At 38.6% G+C, this 19,989-nt stretch overlaps 1 protein-coding gene across 1 annotated transcript in view; it reads left to right on the top strand.

The window, feature by feature from the left end:
• UBE2U (ubiquitin conjugating enzyme E2 U) overlaps positions 1-19,989 on the top strand; it is a 63,466-nt gene that overhangs the window by 17,463 nt on the left and 26,014 nt on the right. The window lies entirely within an intron of this gene.

Raw genomic sequence — 19,989 nt, 5'->3', positions numbered from 1 at the left:
TTTCTAGTTGAATTAAAATTAAATGTAACTATCTGATCTTGCTTTTTTTTGAGATGGAGTTTTGCTCTTGTCGCCCAGGCTGGAATGCAATGGTGCAATCTCAGCTCACTGCAACCTCAGCCTCCAGGGTTCAAGCGATTCTCCTGCCTCAGCCTCCCAAGTAGCTTGGATTATAGGCACCTGCCACCACACCTGGCTAATTTTTTGTATTTTTAGTAGAGATGGGGTTTCACCATGTTGGTCAGGCTAGTCTTGAACTCCTGAACTCCTGACCTCAGGTGATCCACCCGCCTCAGCCTCCCAAAGTGCTGGGATTACAGACATGAGCCACTGTGCCTGGCCGATCTTGCCTTTTTTTAATTTTTGAAAAGAGAAGAATGTATTGTCAAGAAAATCAGCACAGACCATTATAGATCACAAAAATTCAAGCAATTTAGGAGAAGATAAGGTTTAGATAAAAATGGTAAGAGTTAGGGCTGAAGCCATTGTACCTTTTGGGAGACAGCCTATAAACGTGGCGTCAGTTCACCTTGAACACCTGAACAAGGTGTAGGCCTAGAAACACACATATGGTTCAGCAGCATTTAATTTCTTGAGCATTTCCATCAGCTTTATCTTGATAGTCAATCAGATTTAGAAAACAGCCAATTAACTAGTGTTGTAACAGTGTCTACTTTAGCTCATATTTCCTTGACTAGCTCTGTACAAAAGTTGAGTAAAATTAGATAACTTATGGCCAAGAGTGGTGGCTCACGCCTGTAATCCTAGCACTTTGGGAGGCCGAGGTGGGTGGATCAGGAGGTCAGAAGATCGAGACCATCCTGGCTAACATGGTGAAACCCTGTCTCTACTAAAAATTACAAAAACATTAGCTGAGCGTGGTGGCAGGCCCCTGTAGTCCCAGCTACTCAGGAGGCTGAGGCAGGAGAATGGTGTGAACCTGGGAGGCAGAGCTTGCAGTGAGCCGAGATCGTTCCACTGCACTCCAGCCTGGGTGACAGAGTGAGACACCATCTCAAACACACAAACAAACAAACAAAAAACTTAAGTGCTTTATCTTCGTGAAAAAAGATGTTGAAAAATTGCAGAAAGGTAAGCATAATCTAGTTAATGGTACACTAAGTTGGTATTCAATAGAGGGCATTGCCACCCCTTAAATGTGTCAATGTGGTTGACCATCCTGGCACAAAATAGGCCTATGATAAATAGTCATTCAATGCATAAAGGCGGTTTTATCACCTAAAACATGAATGTCCCTAGATATCAAAAGTTATTACTTCTTATGGTATAGTTATTTGCAGTTCATAATGATACAGTGCCCGCGTTTACTAATAAGGCAGTAAGAACAGAGCAGAAGACCTTCTGTGGTCTCAGCTTCAGCAGGTCCTCTGAGCCAAACCAAGGACAAATGGTGCTAGAATCAGGTCTGATTTGTGGTATTCACCTTGTGCCAGCCTGAACTTCCTAGAGAAGCCTTTAGGTAGTACTTATTTGAGGCGATGCAGTCTAGATTTCAATGATACTCTAGACTCGTGCTGTGTATCAGGCTGCACTCTGTTGTGTGTCTGTGAATTCTAATGTTTGCCCCAGTACAGTTGCTCTGAAACAGAGCTCAGTTATGTCTAGTTCTTAGTTTTTAAATAATGCATTCACAATAAGATCTTGCAGAAATTATTCAAAGAAAGATGCCGCTGTTAATATTGTGTGTCTAGTGCCATATGCTTAGAACTTTGCATTACTTCATGAGCTGGAAGAACTGGCCTGGCTGTAGAAATGTATTCCAAAGACATATCCAGGCAGTTGGACCCCCTGTTTCTAAAAGACATAGCAAAACTTAGGCAAGGTCTATTCAACTGGTACAGTATAGTTGGGGAAATCTAGCTGATGTTCAGGAATTGAAGGTGACTTGAAATTGTGCTAGTCATCTGGGATGTTTGCAGTGGTCTATAGGATACCACTTACAGACAGGTTTTCAGCCCTTGGGAGAACAGCTAGTACTTAGAATGTACTGCAGTCATCCATGTACTTAGAATGAATTCACTGAGCATGTGTTGTATACCAGGCATTGTGTCCCAGTGTGAGGATACACACCTGCTTAATATGTCATCCCTAACCTCACGAGATTTATATTCTAGCATTGGAAGCCCTCTTCTTTTTTCCCCATTCCATAAATATAAATTATTTGTTTTATTTTGTATTAATTATTGCACAGTATCAGAAGACATTCCTCTTCTGAAAGGGAGACAGTGCAAGAAGTAGGCCTGTCGATCCATTAGGTCAATGTAGACAGTATTTGCCACCAGAGAAGGTAGTTGGAAGACCACAGGGAAGGTATCAAGATCGTGGCTAAGGGAAGAATGCTGAGGGCAGATTGAATCGTATCTAAAATGAGTCATATTTAGCAGAAACCTTTCCCCTGTGGTTTTTATTTTTTCTAGGCTTCCTTCAGAGGCCTTCAGTTTTTCACTAAGTCATCCATCTCTGGGGCCTCTTTTAAATGGAACTGCCTCTTTTAAATGCAATCAACATTTTATTGGGCCATGACTGTTTATTGTTGTAGTACATAAATACAATATAGTAAGTGCTATGATAGAGGTAAGATCAAGATGCTGGGGGAGCACAGAGGGAGAAACATCTTACTCAGGCTTGGCAGGGATTGGGAGATGAACACATAAAGACAAGTTTTCAGAGGAGGTGATGCCAAGGTGACTTGTAAAGGCAGAAAAGGGATTCATCTATAGACTATGGGGCCGGGGAGTCCTAGGCAGAGGGAACAGCACATTCAACAGGAATGGAGCTACAACAGGACATCTTTCCAACAGCCTGACCCAGGGGAATGCATTTTGACAACCTAAATAAAAAGTTAAAATGAATCATGAATGCCAGGGGCAACCAAAATAAGATTATCAGGAGCTGAGATAAAAGCTAGAAGAGGAAAGAGAGGGGAGGATTGGTTGCTAGATAATCAAGAAAGGAGATGAAAATGAAACATAGATGGTGAACATGCTAAATATACATCTGTATGCGAGTGGCTAAATCATTTAAAGGGGAAGGCACAAGACAAAACTTGAGGGATACAGACAGAAGAGTGTAACTTTTGCATTTCATATTAAAAATCCTAAGACAAATCCATGCCTTCAACACAGCATTTCCACTTCTAGAAATTTATCTTTAAAGATATATTTAAACAAATATATAGAGATTCCAAAAATGTTCCTCATAGAATTATACATCATGAGAAATTAAAAACAGAATGTCCAACAACACTGATTGATTAAATAAATATTGATTTAGGCAATAATGTCCAAAAAGCAGCCTTTGGATATGATTCTGGAGACATATTTGCTAACATTAAAAGTAAGCGGGCCGGGTGCAGTGGCTCATGCCTGTAATCCCAGCACTTTGGGAGGCCAAGGTGGGCAGATCACCTGAGGTCAGCAGTTTAAAACCAGCCTGGTCAACATGATGAAACCCCGTCTCTACTAAAAATACAAAAATTAGCTGGGCAGGATGGCATGTGCCTGTAATCCCAGCTACTCGGGAGGCTGAGTCAGGAGAATCGCTTGAACCCAGAAGGTGGAGGTTGCAGTGAGCCGAGATTGTGTCATTGCACTCCAGCCTGGGCAACAGAGCGAGACTCTGTGTCAAAAAAAAAAAAAGTAAGTGAAAAGTTGGACACAGAAATTCAGTGTTGCAAGATGAAAAAGTTCTAGAGATCTCTTGCACAACAATGTAACTACACTTAACACTACTGAACTGTACACTTAGAAATGGTTAAGATGATAAAGTTATGTGTTTTTGCCACAATAAAAAAGTAAATGAAAAGAGTGCATTATAAAATACTGTGTATGATATCACACACACGCACACACACAACTGAAAGGCATTTCTAGAACAGTAAATGAGAGAATCCCAATTCCTCCATTTACTATGTGACTAAGAAAAGTTAATTTCTCTGTGTCTCAGTTTCTTTATATATTAAATGCTAGTAATAGTACTGATTTCATAGAATTGCTATGAAGATTAAATGAGTTAAGTACATCGAAAGTAATTATAATAATTTAGTCAAAGATAACTCAAGAACCATTATGAAGTAAACTTGTAAATGGTATTATCTTAGAAAATCAAGATTTGTGAAATTGAAAGGAAAAAGGAGTAAAAAATTGGGAGAGTAATGTGAAGACCCTAAATTGAGTACTTGTATGATGTGAGAGAATCAGTAAGAAGGCTGCTGTTGCTAGAACACAGCAAGGGGGAAAAGAGAAGAGAGGTAGATGGAGGTAAGAGAAGTAGGCTGGGCCAAATCACTTAGGACTTTATAGACTGTGTAAGGAATTTAGATTAATTTTATTATACCAGGTAAGGAAATTGGGACACTGTTGAACAGCTTTTAGGAAAGGGAGAGACAGAATCAGATTTAACTTTTAAAAGGAGTACTTTTAACTGCTATGAGGGCAATAGTTTGTGAAGGATCTAAGGTGGAAGCAAAGAGAAGAGTTATTAGGTTATTTTGGTTGATCAGGGGCAAGACAATGGTGGTTCGGTCAAGGGTTTGGGCATAGGTATGGAGGAGGAGAAATGAGTGGATTCAAGGCTTGCGCTGAAGGAGAATTACTGATTCAATGTGGGTTGTGAGAAAAAGTGGGACCAAGGATAATTACTAGATTTGGGGTTGAACTAGGTGGGTTCTGCTGTCATTTACTGAGATGGAGAAGATTGAAAGAAGACACCATTGACTCAAATTAAGATGAATAATTCCATTTGTTGGTAAAGACATGGAGTCATTGGAGCTTTCGTCCATTGCTGCATATCTTGTTTTATCACTTTACATGGCCACAACCAGCTTGAAACACAGTTTAAGTATCTTATAATGTCAAACATTACCTTTCCTATAATCCAGTAATTCTACTCCGAAGTATATACCTAAAAGAAATGAAAAATATATGTTCACAAGAGTTGTCACAAATGTTCATAGCAGCTTTATTTATAATATCTCAAACTAGAAACAACCAAAATGTCCATCAACAGTTGAATGCATAAATAAATTGTGCTTTATTAATATATAGAATACTATCAGCAAATAAAAATGAATTAATTATTGATACATGTAACAATAGGGAATAAGTATGCAGGCATTATGTTGAGTGAAAAAAGCACAATAACAAAAGAGTACATACTATGTGATTCAATTTATATGAAGTTCTAAGACAGGCAAAACTAATCTGTCAGATTAATCAGATCACTGATTGCCCAGAATGTCAAGGGAGATTGACTGGGAAGGGGCAGTAGGAAATTTTCTGGAATAATGAAAATACATCTTGTATGAGGTAATGGTTATGCAGATGTATACTTTTGTATCAAAACTCATCAGTCTGTACACTTAAAACGTGTGCATTTTATTGAGTGTAAAGTATGCTGCAATAAAATTTATTTTAAAAAGCTATTCAAGCCAGGTGAGATGGCTTGGGCCTGTAATCCCAGCTATTTGGCCAAGGTGGAAGGATTGCTTGAGCCCAGGATTTCAAGACCAGCCTGGGCAATATAGTGAGACCCATCTCTTAAAAGTAGAAAAAGATATTCAATTATCTTTACAACTCTCTTATATTTCTAAAGTTGTTTCAAAATGAAACTTTAAAAAAAAAAAAAAAAAAAAGGTATTCAAACATTTTCAGTGAGTAGAGAAAATGACTACATTTCCAAACCTCCAAAGTCAGATTCTAAAATCTGCGATTACTACAAGAAAGGAAATTATAGGTCAATACCTTTTATTAGCATAGATGCATAAATTCTAATCAAAATATTACCGAATTGAATCCACTGATAAAATGGGATAACAATGACCAAATGGGTCTGATTATAAGAAAGCAAGGTTGGTTTAATATTCAAAAATCAATTTGTGTAACACATTTACTAGCCAAATAAAGGGAAAAGCCATAAAATTATCTCAGTGAATCCAGTAAAAGTATTTGTTAAAATTTAACACCCATTCATGATAAAATTCTTAGCAAACTGAAACAGAAATTCCCTTATTTCAGTAATAGGAATCTACAAAAGTCCAACAGCCAACCTCATACTAAAATGCGAAATGTTGAATGCTTTTCTCCTGAGTTTAGGAATAAGGTAAGTATGTCTACTACCAACACTTCTATTCAACACTGTACTGGAGGTTCTAGCCAGTGCAATGAGGCAAGAAAAATAAATAAAAATTTTAAAGTTTGGAAAGGATGAAGTAAATTGTCTTTATTCCTAGATAACATGATTACATGCATAGTGAAATCCAAATGAATATAAAAAAAACTTGAAAATTAATTAGTGAATTTAGCAAAGACTCATGGTATAAGATTAAAGTTAAGATTAAAAATTAACTATGTTTCTATATACTCATAATCAACAGATAGAAACTGAAATTTTAAAAATACCATTTACGGCCAGGCACTGTGGCTCACGCCTGTAATCCCACCACTTTGGGAGGCCAAGGTGGGCAGATCATCTGAGGTCGGGAGTTTGAGACCAGCCTGACCAACATGCAGAAACTCTATCTCTACTAAAAATACAAAATTAGCCAGGCGTGGGTGGCACATGCCTGTGGTCCCAGCTACTCAGGAGGCTGAGGCAGGAGAATTGCTTGAACCTGGGAGGCCGAGGTTGCTGCAGTGAGCCGAGATCGCACCATTGCACCCCAGCCTGGGCAACAAGAGCAAAACTTCATCACAAAAAAAAAAAGATAGTAAAGTACCATTTACAACAGCATCAAAACATAACAAAACATGTACAAGACATCTATACTGAAACCCACAAATATTTCTGAGAGAAAACTTAAAAGACTTAAAGAAGTAGAAATATCCAATGTTTGTGGCTTGGGAAAAACTGAATATTATTATATTGTCAATTCTTCCCAAATTAAACTGTAGATTAAATTCAATCTCAATAAAAATCTCAGCAGTTTTTTTTTTTCTGGAAATTTGTAAGCAAGCTCTAAATATATATCTAAAAGTACAAAGGACATAGAATGAGAAGGCAATTTTGAAGAACAAAGTTAGAGCATAGATACCCCTAGATATTAAGATGTACTAGAAAACGACTATAACTTTGCTCTAATTGAATCTTTTTAGGTCAAATTCGTGTTCCTGAATTAGGCACCATGGTCAGACAGCTCTGAACCCATCAGGCTCTAATTTAGAGCCAGAGGTGGGGTCAGTCCCATCAAAGTGTATGGTATCTACACAATGGGCGAAGAATGCAAGAGCTGGTGAGGAAGCAACCACAATGTCCACTGTGACAACCTTCATATGCAAAATATTTTTACTGGACCTAAACTTTGATGAGTAAGAGTTTGACAGGCACAGAGGAGACAGGAGTCTCTAGAACAGCTTTCACAGAAAGAGGAGTGTAATACCATGGCGTGCTTGGATTAGTAGGAAATTCTGTGTGATGGAGCCTCTGGATGTGGGGATGGATAACAGAAGAAAAGGATGGAAATGGCCAGATGGTGCAGAGCTTCAAGTTCTATTTGAAAGTATTTAGATGTTTTCGTATAGAATTACATAACCAAATATGGTTTTCTTTTTCTTTTCTTTTTCTTCCTCTCTTTTTTTTTTTTTAAGACAGAGTCTTGGCCGGGTGCAGGGGCTCACGCCTGTAATCCCAGCACTTTGGGAGGCCAAGGCGGGCGGATCACGAGGTCAGGAGATCGAGACCATCCTGGCTAACACGGTGAAACCCCGTCTCTACTAAAAATACAAAAAATTAGCCGGGCGAGGTGGCGGGCGGGAGGCTGGAGGCAGGAGAAGGCGGAACCGGGGTAGACCTCATGACCAAAACCCCATCTACCCACTGGCAAACGAGACTTCTCAAAAGAGTCTTGCTCTGTCGCCCAGGCTGGAGTGCAGTGGCATAATCTGAGCTCACTGCAACCTCTGCCTCCGGGTTCAAGCGATTCTCCTGCCTCAGCCTCCCGAGTAGCTGGGATTACAGGCACCTTGCCCAGCTAATTACTTGCCACCTTGCCCAGCTAATTTTTCTTTTTTTTTTTTTTTTTTGAGTACGGAATCTCGCTCTGTCTCCAGGCTGGATTGCAGTGGTGCGATCTCAGCTCACTGCAACCTCTGACTCCTTGGTTCAAGCAATTCTCCTGTCTCAGCCTCCCGAGTAGCTGGGATTACAGGCACAGGCCACCACGCGCAGCTTATTTTTGTATTTTTAATAGAGACAGGGTTTCGCCATGTTGGCCAGGCTAGTCTCCAACTCCTGACCTCAGGTGATCCTCCCGCCTCAGTACCAAATGTGGTTTTCAAGCAGAGGTATGATAACCTAGAATAGGGAGAGTTAGGGGTAGAAAAACTACAAGGAAGCTGTTTAGAGTTAATAGGAGAGAAATGATGAGGTACTTACCAAGGCAATGGAGACCAGCTGACACTTAAGTGCTGAAGAGGCGCTAAACTTGGCTCTTTTCATGCATGATTTCACTGAGTGCTCACAACAACCACTTAAGAAAGTTTTATCTCCTGATTTTACAGATGGGGAAACAGACCTGGAGAGGTTAGGTAACTTGCTGCAGAGCCACACACCTAACGAGTAGAAGCGCTAAAGGGTTTTAACCCAGGCCAGCTGACTCCAGACCCTGAGTATCCATGATACTAAACAACTAGGTCACGATGGACAGGAAGGTTCCAGCCAGAGATATTTGGGGGTTTCATTGTTAGGCTTTGGTTGTGGCTGGGATGTTGTTCCCATGAAATAGCACTGCCATGACTTTCTTCTTCCTCTAATGAACCTTTCTCTTTCCTTCATTAGCTCCTCTTAATTATAAGTTGGTTTCTGCTCTTTCTTTTCAAAATACTTACTTTTTTGGAGGTGGTTTTCTCTAGTAGCTTCCTCTATCAATGATTTTGTTGATTTGACCCAAATCTCTTATTTCTAATCTCAGTGTCTTAATCACACTCCTGAATATCATTTTGACTTGTCTGTACTAACATCACCTGAAATCTACATCTAAAATTAAACTCGTATTTTACTTCAGTTTCTCTTGATGCTTTCTATTAACAGCAAAACTAACCAGATTTCTGGGCTTTAGAAGAATATTTGACTGTAATATTCCTTCACTTTTCACACCCTGTCAGGCAACCAACCAGTCCAGTCAATTTTTTAGCATTGCCTTCAATTCATCTCCTCCCTTTCGTACCATTTGCTGCCACTCTGCTATTAGCTCTCAGTAGTTCATCCCTGAATTACTGCGTTTGTTTCCTATCTGGTCGCCTGGCATTTAATCTCCTTTCTATACTCCACCCTGCTTATTACTTTCAAGGAAAAGTCTTGCTCCAACATGGATTTCATAATTTACTTGCCTCATTCGAGAACTACTGATGGCTATTACCCAACAAATCAAGATCAAGATTACTGAATCAACTCTAACCCGTTCTCTGCCTAAATTTGAGGACCCTGCACTGCCCAGTTTCACTTATCAATTCCAACTCCTGTGAATATGAAGTCTCCATTCTAGTCAATTGTTCTCTAATTTCTTCCCCCAACATCCTCTGTATGTACATATGTGCATGCCGTGCTCTCTCCCATCTGAGCAATTACTAATACTCTTCCCTTGGCCTACAGTGCCCCCTTGTTTTTTTTCCAGACCTGTATCCCAAATACTCTTTCCCTGACGACTTAAAAAAAATTACATCTCCCTCCTCCGACTTCTTTGCTTATTGCCACTGCCAAAGGAGAGAAGTATCTGTTCTTATATTCTCCAAATGTCTCCGTTAAGTCATATAACACTTTATCGTGTTAATATATAAAGTTGTTCAATTCACTAGTCCAGGTATATATCTTATTTTTTCCAACAGGATAACAAATTCTAACGTTCAGTTTAAAATTATGTCTTCTACTTTTTTGTATTCATAACGTCAATGATAATACTCAGTAAATTCCCATCATTGGTTGAAACTATAAACACATGTATTTTTATGCTGCATATATCCCTGTAAGCTTACTTTATCTGAATAATAGTAAAATATAGTTACTGTTCTCTTTTTTTAAGGGGTTGTTTCCTTTATAGAAAGTATATTTGAAAATTCAAATACTCCCAAATGTGTAAGACATTTTGCTTTGTATATTCAAACCACACTAAAGTTATACCTTTTAGGGTAATATTTTTAATTATTATGGAGGGAAAAAACAGAAAGCCCCTGAAGGCTAACAGTTTGAGATTGAACAGGACACCCTGGGAAGGGAAAAGGTCATGGGTCGTGGTCAAACAGACAAAAAACAATGGAGACGATTGTGCCTGAAGATGGTGTATTTTTTTTCACGAGACAGTGTGTTGACAGTTTCCTTCCTCTTGAGTCATTGTTGTCTGCTAAATGATCTGTGACAGCAAATTGATCACAAGCTTTTTCATGCAGGAGATATAATGCAGCCTTTCATTTTGTTACCTCTGTTGCCAAATGCTGAGACATTTCATTGGCATATTCATGTTAGTTTAGTATATCATTTAGTCGTCTACAGCACAGCATGCAGCTCTGGAAGCAATAATAGTAATGATTAATTTGTCTTCCTCAAGTTTCAAATTTCTACTTAAGTGTGATTATAAAAGCAATAACACATTCGACAAATGTTAGTCTTAAAATTAAGTGTGCATAATTGTTATTTAAATAAATGAATTAACACATTTAGATAATGCCTCATTAATTTAAAAGTTGAGTCAAATACTTAATTTAAGGTACCTATGATTTACCTATAAAAACTAATGCTAATATACTTGTTCTGACTGAAAACTTGCTTCTTCTTCCAAAGAGCTAAGAACTTACATTGGAAAACAGGCATAAGGCATATTGCACTGGATATTTAAGCATCTGTTTAAGCCAGTTAATTAGTGATTTCACATGTCTGAAAAAATATGCTTAAGTATGTTTTATTTATAGAGTGTTGAGAATCTCTGCATTTTAAAAGTTTGTGGAAAAATGCTTGGAAATGCAGTTATTTAAGGGACTGCTTTATAGTTTTCATTTAACACCTTATAATAATCTTTGCTCTCCATTAGGACATAGTAATATTAGCATAGGGAGGGGAAAGTAGCAGCCAGGAGTATTAGAAAAGAGCTGTTTTTCCCCTCTTTGAAAATAGTCAGATTCTCTGTAAAAACAAAACTAATCTCAATTCTAATATTTGTATTCTGTCCTCCTTATAAGAAATAAGGGTTTTTTACTAGAATTTGGCATTGAAGTTCAAGAAAAATGTTTATTGTTTTTTATAGAATGAGAAATTGACAGGTATAATGCTTTGCTTAAAGTTCTTTTTTAATGGTAGTCATGAAAGGCAGATGTCTTAAACCTGTATTTTTCTTTTTATAATATACACGTGGGTCCATATTTACATTTATCATTGAAAAATGATTTGGACATTTTCTTTTTCATTATTTGTACTCATTATTGGTGGAATCAATATATTGGATACAATTGTTAAAAATACATGTTACAATTTGCAAGTCAGTTTAATATCTTGTGACAGGATATTATGTGAACAGTCTGTACAGCAGTACAATAATTTTAAAAAGAAAATTTACAAAATGCCCATTGTCTGATTTTTATTTATATTTTCAGACCAATTAAAACCTCATTTAGTGATTACTACCAGACATGGTCCAGAATAGCTACATCAAAAGCCACAGAATACTACAGAACTCCATGTAAGGTGAACTATCCTTATCCTATGTCCTTTTGGTATATGTTAATCTGTTAACATTTATCTTGCTTTCGAAGACTAATTGACACACATCTGCTATGTAAGAGTGATAAACTTCTCTGTAGGCTCTATATACTATTCATTCAACAACTATTACTTTAGTTCTTTTTTTCTTTTCTTTTTTTTTTTTTTAGTAGAGACGGGGTTTCACTGTGTTAGCCAGGATGGTCTCGATCTCCTGACCTTGTGATCCGCCTGCCTCGGCCTCCCAAAGTGCTGGGATTACAGGCTTGAGCCACTGCACCCCGCCTAGTTCTTTTTTCCAAAAAAAATTAATTTTAAATTTTTGCCTTAGAGACAGGGTCTAACTCTGTCATCCAGGCTGGAGTGCAGTGGCGCAATACTAGCTAACTGCAGCCTCAAACTCCTGAACTCAAGCGATCTTCCTGCTTCAGCCTCCTGAGTAGCTAGGATTATAGGCAAAAGCCACCATGCATGGCTAATTTTTTTATTTTTACTTTTTTTTTTTTTTTTTTGAGATGGAGTCTGGCTCTGTCGCCCAGGCTGGAGTGCAGTGACACAATCTCGGCTCACTGCAAGCTCCGCCTCTCAGGTTCATGCCATTCTCCTGCCTCAGCCTCCCAAGTAGCTGGGACTACAGGCACCTGCCACCACGCCCGGCTAATTTTTGTATTTTTAGTAGAGACAGGGTTTCACCGTGTTAGCCAGGATGGTCTTGATCTCCTGACCTCGTGATCCGCCCCCCTCGGCCTCCCAAAGTGCTGGGATTACAGGCGTGAGCCACCGCGCCCAGCCTTATTTTTACTTTTTAAGAGATAGGGGTCTCACTGTGTTGTCCAGGCTGGTTTGGAACTCCTGGCCTCAAGCAATCCTCCTGCCTCGGCCTCTCAAAGAAGGATACAAAGTTTTTTGTATTGAGCCCTATACTGAAGTCTGATTAAACCCAGAAAGAAAGATAGTCAATTGGAGGAATAACAAAAAAGTTTCCAATCTTATGAGGTTTACTTTACTTCCTTTACCCCAGAGAAAAGCTTTCACACCAGAGAGAACCTTTTCATTTCTCCTCTACGCCACAGGAAATATTAGGTAGAAATTCAACAAGAAAACATAAGAACATAGGGCTGTTCAATTATATCAATCTAAAAGGAAAAATCATCTGTTACCATCATACATCAGGAATTAAAAAGAATGAGAGAGCTGGACAACTTTCTGGATCCATTTAATTGGATCTTTAGAGGACTATTTCATTATCTGGATGAAAGTAGGTTGTCCAGTCTGCATACACTTACTGAAATACGACTTTGCTTCAGCCATCCTTCTAAAATGGTGCATTCTGCAGCAGCAGAGACTTCTGAATTCCCAGATGCAGTGATTACGTTTTAGTCCTCTTCTTACTTGCACTCTCATTAGCTGTGCTCTCCTTGATTTACATGATACCATACATCCATGGCTTTTCATCTCCCTTCTAAGCACTCTGCTGCCTCTTCCCTTGGCAATATCTTCTTCATTCAGTCCTCTCTACTTACTCTCTCTGAAAGACCTCTTCCACTACCAAGGTTTTCATTTGCCTACAGGCCAGTGATTCCTAAAGCCGCATCTCCAGCCAGACCCCTCTTCTGAATTTTACGTGCGTATTTATAACTGTGCAGGGGACATCTCACCTGTATGTATTACAGGCATCTCATATTCAAGATATCTCAAAGTGAATTCATCATCTTGCCCCCGAATCTATCTGTCTCCCTTTATTCCCTCTCTTGGTTAGTAGTAGATCGCTACTTTTACATTTTCTTACCGAAGCCAGAATCTCACATGTTTCCTACATCTCTTTATCTCTCTCATTAAGCCTTGTTGATTTTATCTCCTGCAGCATTATAAATGCTTCCACTCTACTACACCCCCATGACCATTGCCTTAATTTGAGGTCTCATTATATTTCATCTCATTATTATGATAGTTTCCTATAGTGAAAAATAGTATCAAGTTTTAAGGTACAAATGAGGGCAAAAAATGGTACTAAGCTTAATAAATATCCTTAAAAGGTAAATTAGATCAATAACTTTTAAGAAATCACATGTTCTTTCAGGAGGTTGACTATTAATTATTTTGTGATTATATATTACCATCCTCACTCATAGGTCAAAACAATTTAAGGTACATCAAGATATACAATCTTTAGCAGCTCTATCAGTATAAAATATTAATTATTTTTGATACCCGAGTACTTGAATGGTTAATTCATGTCAAAGATTTGTTGTTGAATGCTGCCTAGTCAATTCAGCAAACACATCTGCTGTGTGTACCTACTATGTATGAGGCACTGAGCAGCTCATATAGGCTGCAGGGGTAATAACCCTTAATTACACAAACACTGTGTTGAGAGACATTAATTGGCACACTCTAGGGAACCACTCAGAGTCAAACTCCTTCCACCAAAAAAACAGATTGTTACAGCTTGGTGCTTTCTAGAATAACATGTAAATATATACGGCCACTTGGAAACTCCAAACTGCTAGAGGAAAAAAAAATAGAAGCATGTGCCAAAACTTAAGAGATTTGGGAATAATTGTCTTGCAATAAAGAATAATTAAAAAATGGAAGGAAATAATAAGGCACCACTGACCACAGTTTCTTCCTCAAAAAGAGTTTGGCCCCAAACTGTTTAATTTTGTTGTTTCTACGTCTTTCAGTAACCTAGTATGTAATTCATCCCTGTTTGTAAAGGCAATAACTGGCCATCGTTATCTGTAGCCCAAATGAATTTCTGAGACTTTGAATCTAGCACTTGGTGCACGATTTCACAATCACCCTGCCTCTTCTTCCTCTAGGGAACTGTTATAAGAATGTTTCAAGACCTTTCCTTGAATAATAACCAGCACTTAATTTAAAAAAATTAAATGTAAACTTTACATGTGCTGCTGGCCATTTTATCTTTGGATAGTTCAGCTGGATGAGATCCAACGCTATCTTTTTTAATGGCCTAATTTCCTGGCAATAATAAAGATGAAGCTTTTAGATTATAGAATGCTTCTTCAACAACTCAGAAATAAAAGAGAAACTTCTAATAACTTCATTTTCTGCAGTTACATTCTTAGCATTGGAAAGATTATTAAACTCTTGTGCATATTTTTAAGAGCTTTATCTTTTATGAGTAGTGGTAAGTAGTTAAATTTTGATTTGGGGTATTAACTCTTTTCCCTATCTTGTGCCACAAATCTATACATAGTCGTTGGCATCATCATAATAGTAAGTTTATTCTTGTATAATGCAGTTTATGAAGTATGTTCCTATATATTTTTAGCCATCCCAATCTATCATTCTTTTATTCATTTATTCAACCAACATTATTAAGCACCTAATATATGTCATGCACGGTGGTATATCAACCCTACGTGCCAGGCATTATTATTATTATTTTTACTTTGTTTTAAGATGAGAAAACTAAGACTGAAAAGCTAAGTAATTTACCTAAGGTTACACATGTGAGGGAGAATATCATATGTTGGTAAAGAATGTACATCCTGGAGTCAGATTTACCAAAGTTTCATCCTGGGTCTGCCATTTACTGGCTGTGTGACTTTGGTTAAGTTTCTTAACCTCGCTGTGTCCCAGTTTTCTCATCCATAAAATAAGAATAATCACAGCACATACTTTATAGGGTTGAAGCACTTAAAACAGTGCCCAGCATATAGTGAGTTCTCAATAAGTGAAAAATAAGTTCTCAATAAGTTAACAATAAGTTCTCAATAAGTGTGTTCTCAATTAATTCGGTAGGCTGTGGTCCAGAGACTGGAACCACATCTTCTCACTCCACGTTTGTTGCTCTTTCTCTGATACTCTACTGCCTCCGTAATATGACATCAAATTGTTATCTCTGTATGTATGAGATTTAAATTCAAACTCGGAAGTACATGCAGCATATTTGTAAATAATTATAATTTTCTGTGCATAAGCATAGGCAATCGTATGGAAAATGTGCCAAGGATCCACTGTTCTCTCTCCACTGCTATAGAATGGCAAGTAAAAGGTTTGGCAGAGAACAAACCAATACATATGGTTGTGGGCAACAAAACCTTAATGACAGAATATGATCCCCATAAGGAAATGTTTATGTTAGAGGAAAAGAATTCCTCCAGACCAGTGTACTCTGTAATACGGAGCCTAGGCTTCCTGATGTTTGTTTGCTGTCATCGAGACAGACCAAACAGCCCGAAGCATGATGGGGATGTTTGCTTCACCCTAGGAGACTTTTATTCTTTGAGTCGTTAAGCCAGCAATAAGGGCAAGTGTCTCCAAAACACATTTAGATGCAAGAAGCAGTATCCTCTGACTCTAATGCAGTGGTTCTCGGTCTTGACTGCTCATGAGAACAACATGAGGAGCTTGTAAAAATTTCAATATAGAGGGCACACCCAAGACCAATCACATCAGGATCTCTGGGAGTAGGACCAGGCAGGAGTTGTTTTTAAAGCTCCCCAGGTGACTACAATGTGCAACCAAGGCTGGGAAGGTCCTAGTGGGAAAAGCATGATGTCAGAAGTTAGAAACTCCTTAGCCCTGTATCAGTTTTGCCACGTGCAGGTAAGTGAATTTAAGGTAGTCACTTAACTCTTTGTACTTTGGTTTTCATTTCTATTGATTGACAAAAATATTCCATCCTAGTTATGTTGCTGTATGGTTAGCATGAGATGGCATGTGTGAAAATAGAACATGCTGAGGCAAGTTGGTGCTATTGGTTTTTTTGGATGTGACCATCCTAGCAGTGGAAAAAGAAATTCAGGGCAACCTCTACAGATGATGGACAAGAGATGTATCATAGAAAAAAAAAAGGCAGAGTAGAAGCAATGCCCCGGAATCTGCAGAAGGCACAACAGAAAAGCAAGAACTATATTGTGGATGCAATAGAGGATGCTTTCCTACCACAGATTACAAAACTGCCACAAATGCAAGATATTGTAGTGATGAAGGAATTTCAACATGCAAAACTTCTGCTAAAATGACATGGTTCCTTTCTTCTCTCTGTCTCTCTCCCGTCCTCATTCTTTCATTGTTTCTCTCTGATCAGTGCCATTCGTTGAGCACCTTCTCTATCTAGACAATTGGCTGTGTGTGGGAGACAAGAAGAGACATTGTGGTAAGCTCTTCAAGGAGTTTACAGACAAGTGGTAAGAGACAGATGAGTGAAAAAAACCATAGGGATAAAATATGAGAAGTGTTAAAATTTGTACAAAGTACTGTGGCATTTTCATCTCTCAGATGATGGAGAAAGCAATGAAGAAAATGAGTCAATGATATAAAACTAATGGGACTATTCAGGAAAGATGACCGTGTCATTTGGGGTTTCATAATATATAAGGAAAAGACAGCCATACATATTCAAATATAAAATGAGGAAAGGCAATCTCAAAAAGTTTAAGAAAAGATGTGAATTATCCTTAAATAGAAACCTCAAAAGGAAATAGCATTCGTGAGAGATTAAATTTTAAATTTTGGCTAAGAGTAATGAACAGTCCCAGCGAGAAGACATTACTCAACCTCTCTCTGTCTGTTTGACCATCTGTACAGTGGGTATTCTAACAGTAACCATATCTATTTTACATGTGCCCAGCATATAATAAAAATTCTGGCTGGACACAGCAGGCTCACACTTGTAATCCCAGCACTTCGGGAGGCCAAGGCAGGTGGATCAGTTGAGGCCAGGAGTTCGAGACCAGCCTGGCCAACATGGCGAAACCCCATCTCTACTAAAAATACAAAAATTAGCCCGGCATGGTGGTGCATGCCTATAATTCCAGCTGCTCACTGGCTGAGGCATGAGAATCGCTTGAACCTGGAAGGTGGAGGTTGTAGTGAGCCAAGATTGCACCACTGCAATCCAGCCTGGGTGACAAGAGTGAGAATACCTAAAAAAAAAAAAAACCTGCTAATGTTAATTATTATAATCATCTAAAGGAAATAATGAGACCTCACAAGAACTCTGGGGAGCTAAGATTTACTTCTTTAATGGAAGGGAGGAACATATATCCAAATACCAATAAAAAGTATTAATAATGTCTGTAAGAATATGTATGTATGTGTGCTTACATGTGTTTCAAGCAAGAAAATTAAGGAACAAAAATATTGCTGGTGAAAATCATGTAAAAAAGGAAACTATTCAGTTAAAATTTTTTTTTCTATCAATGGCAAATGTCATCAAGCTAAAAGGGGTAAATTAATCATTATTAAGAAGAAAGCTCCAGGCTGGGCACAGTGGTTCACGTCTGTAATCCCAACACTTTGGGAGGTCAAAGCAGGAGGATTTCTTGAGCCCAGGAGTTTGAGATCATCCTAAGCAAAATAGGGAGACCCCATCTCTACAAAAAATTTTAAAATTAGCCAGGCATGGTGGCATGTGCCTATAGTCCTAGCTACTTGGGAGACTGGAGTGGGAAGATCCCTTGAGCTCAGGAACTGGAGGTGGCAGTGAGCGATGATCATGCCACTGCACTCCAGCCTGGGTGACAAAGTGAGACTGCCATCTCAAAAAAAAAAAACAAGAAGAAGAAGAAGAAGAAAAAGAAGAAAGCCCCAGACAAGGGCAAGACTGGTGGAGAGCATCTAGCTGGTTAAATAGTTCAAGACTGTAAGCTAAGCTCAGAACAATAATAAGAAATAGGAAAATAGATAAAGCATATATGGGCATGTGATCTGGCTTAATAAGATTTCATGTAAAAATTACCAGTGCCTTAAACATAGTAGGGTTTTTTTATTATTATACTTTAAGTTCTAGGGTAGATGTGTACAACGTGCAGGTTTGTTACATATGTATACATGTGCCTGTTAGTGTGCTGCACCCATTAACTCGTCATTTACATTAGGTATGTCTCCTAATGCTATCCCTCCCCACTGCCCCCACGCCATGACAGGCCCTGGTGTGTGATGTTCCCCATCCTGTGTCCAAGTGTTCTCATTGTTCAGTTCCCACCTATGAGTGAGAACATGCGGTGTTTGGTTTTCTGTCCTTGCGATAGCTTGCTCAGAATGATGGTTTCCAGCTTCATCCATGTCCCTACAAAGGACATGAACTCATCCTTTTTTGTGGCTGCATAATACTCCATGGTATACATGTGCCACATTTTCTTAATCCAGTCTGTCATTGATGGACATTTGGGTTGGTTCCAAGTCTTTGCTATTGTGAATAGTGACACAATAAACATACGTGTGCATGTGTCTTTATAGCAGCATGATTTATAATCCTTTGGGTATATACCCAGTAATGGGATGGCTGGGTCAAATGGTATTTCTAGTTTTAGACCCTTGAGGAGTCACCACACTGTCTTCCACAATGGTTGAACTAGTTTACAGTCCCACCAACAGTGTAAAAGTGTTCCTATTTCTCCACATCCTCTCCAGCACCTGTTGTTAAACATAGTAGGTTTTTAATAAATCTTAAGCGAATTTGATTGAAGGTGTAAGCTTGTAATTAACCACAAACTTAAAAGCCAGTGGTGATGTAATCTGAGTTCCAGAAAATACTAATGCAGGCCTGAGCTGAATCGATAGTGCACAGAGCAAGGGAGGTAGGAAGCCCATTTGCGTCTTTGCTTCAAACCAATTCAAGGTCCTGATCCAGTTCTGGACACAAACTTTAATAGAACATCAAAAGAGTTTATCACCAGAGCATTAAGGATGGTTAAGTTTCTAGAAAATCACATCCTAAGAAAAAGTTAAAAGAACTAGGCTTCCCTGTGAGCGATTAGAGGGCTCTCTCTTGTGGGAGAGGGATGAACTTAGTATTGCTCCAGAGGTTAGAACTAAGACCAGTGGAAACTCACAGCAATCAGATTAAGGAAGGACATTGTGACCCTTATCTGCCAATGGAATGGGCAGTCTCCCATCTACAAAGTGGTGCATTTTCTGTAGTTCGCAAGTAATTCATTCAGAACCTGGATGATCATCTGTTGGAGATTCTTGCTTTATGAAGGATCAAGCAAGGTCTTTAATGTCATTTCCAACTTCAAAATTCTAATTTCCTTCTTGAAGTGCTGAATTAGAATTTCGTTAAACTATGATGTCTGGGTTTTATATGAGTTATTTTAATACTTTCTTCATTGTTGCTCAAAACAAAATTTCTCTTTTTAAATTTTTATTTATTTTTGAGACAGGGTCTCACTCTGTCACACAGGCTGGAGTGCAGTGGCGCAATCTCAGCTCACTGCAACCTCTGACTACTGAGTAGCTGGGATTACAGGCATGTGCCACCACACCTGGCTGATTTTTGTATTTTAGTGGAGATGGGGTTTCACCACATTGGCC

The sequence above is a fragment of the Hylobates moloch genome, unplaced genomic scaffold (assembly GCF_009828535.3).
Source record: "Hylobates moloch isolate HMO894 unplaced genomic scaffold, HMol_V3 SCAFFOLD_18, whole genome shotgun sequence".
In the NCBI taxonomy this organism is placed as follows: Eukaryota; Metazoa; Chordata; class Mammalia; order Primates; family Hylobatidae; genus Hylobates; species Hylobates moloch.
This window is presented reverse-complemented; position numbering and strand designations above follow the sequence as displayed.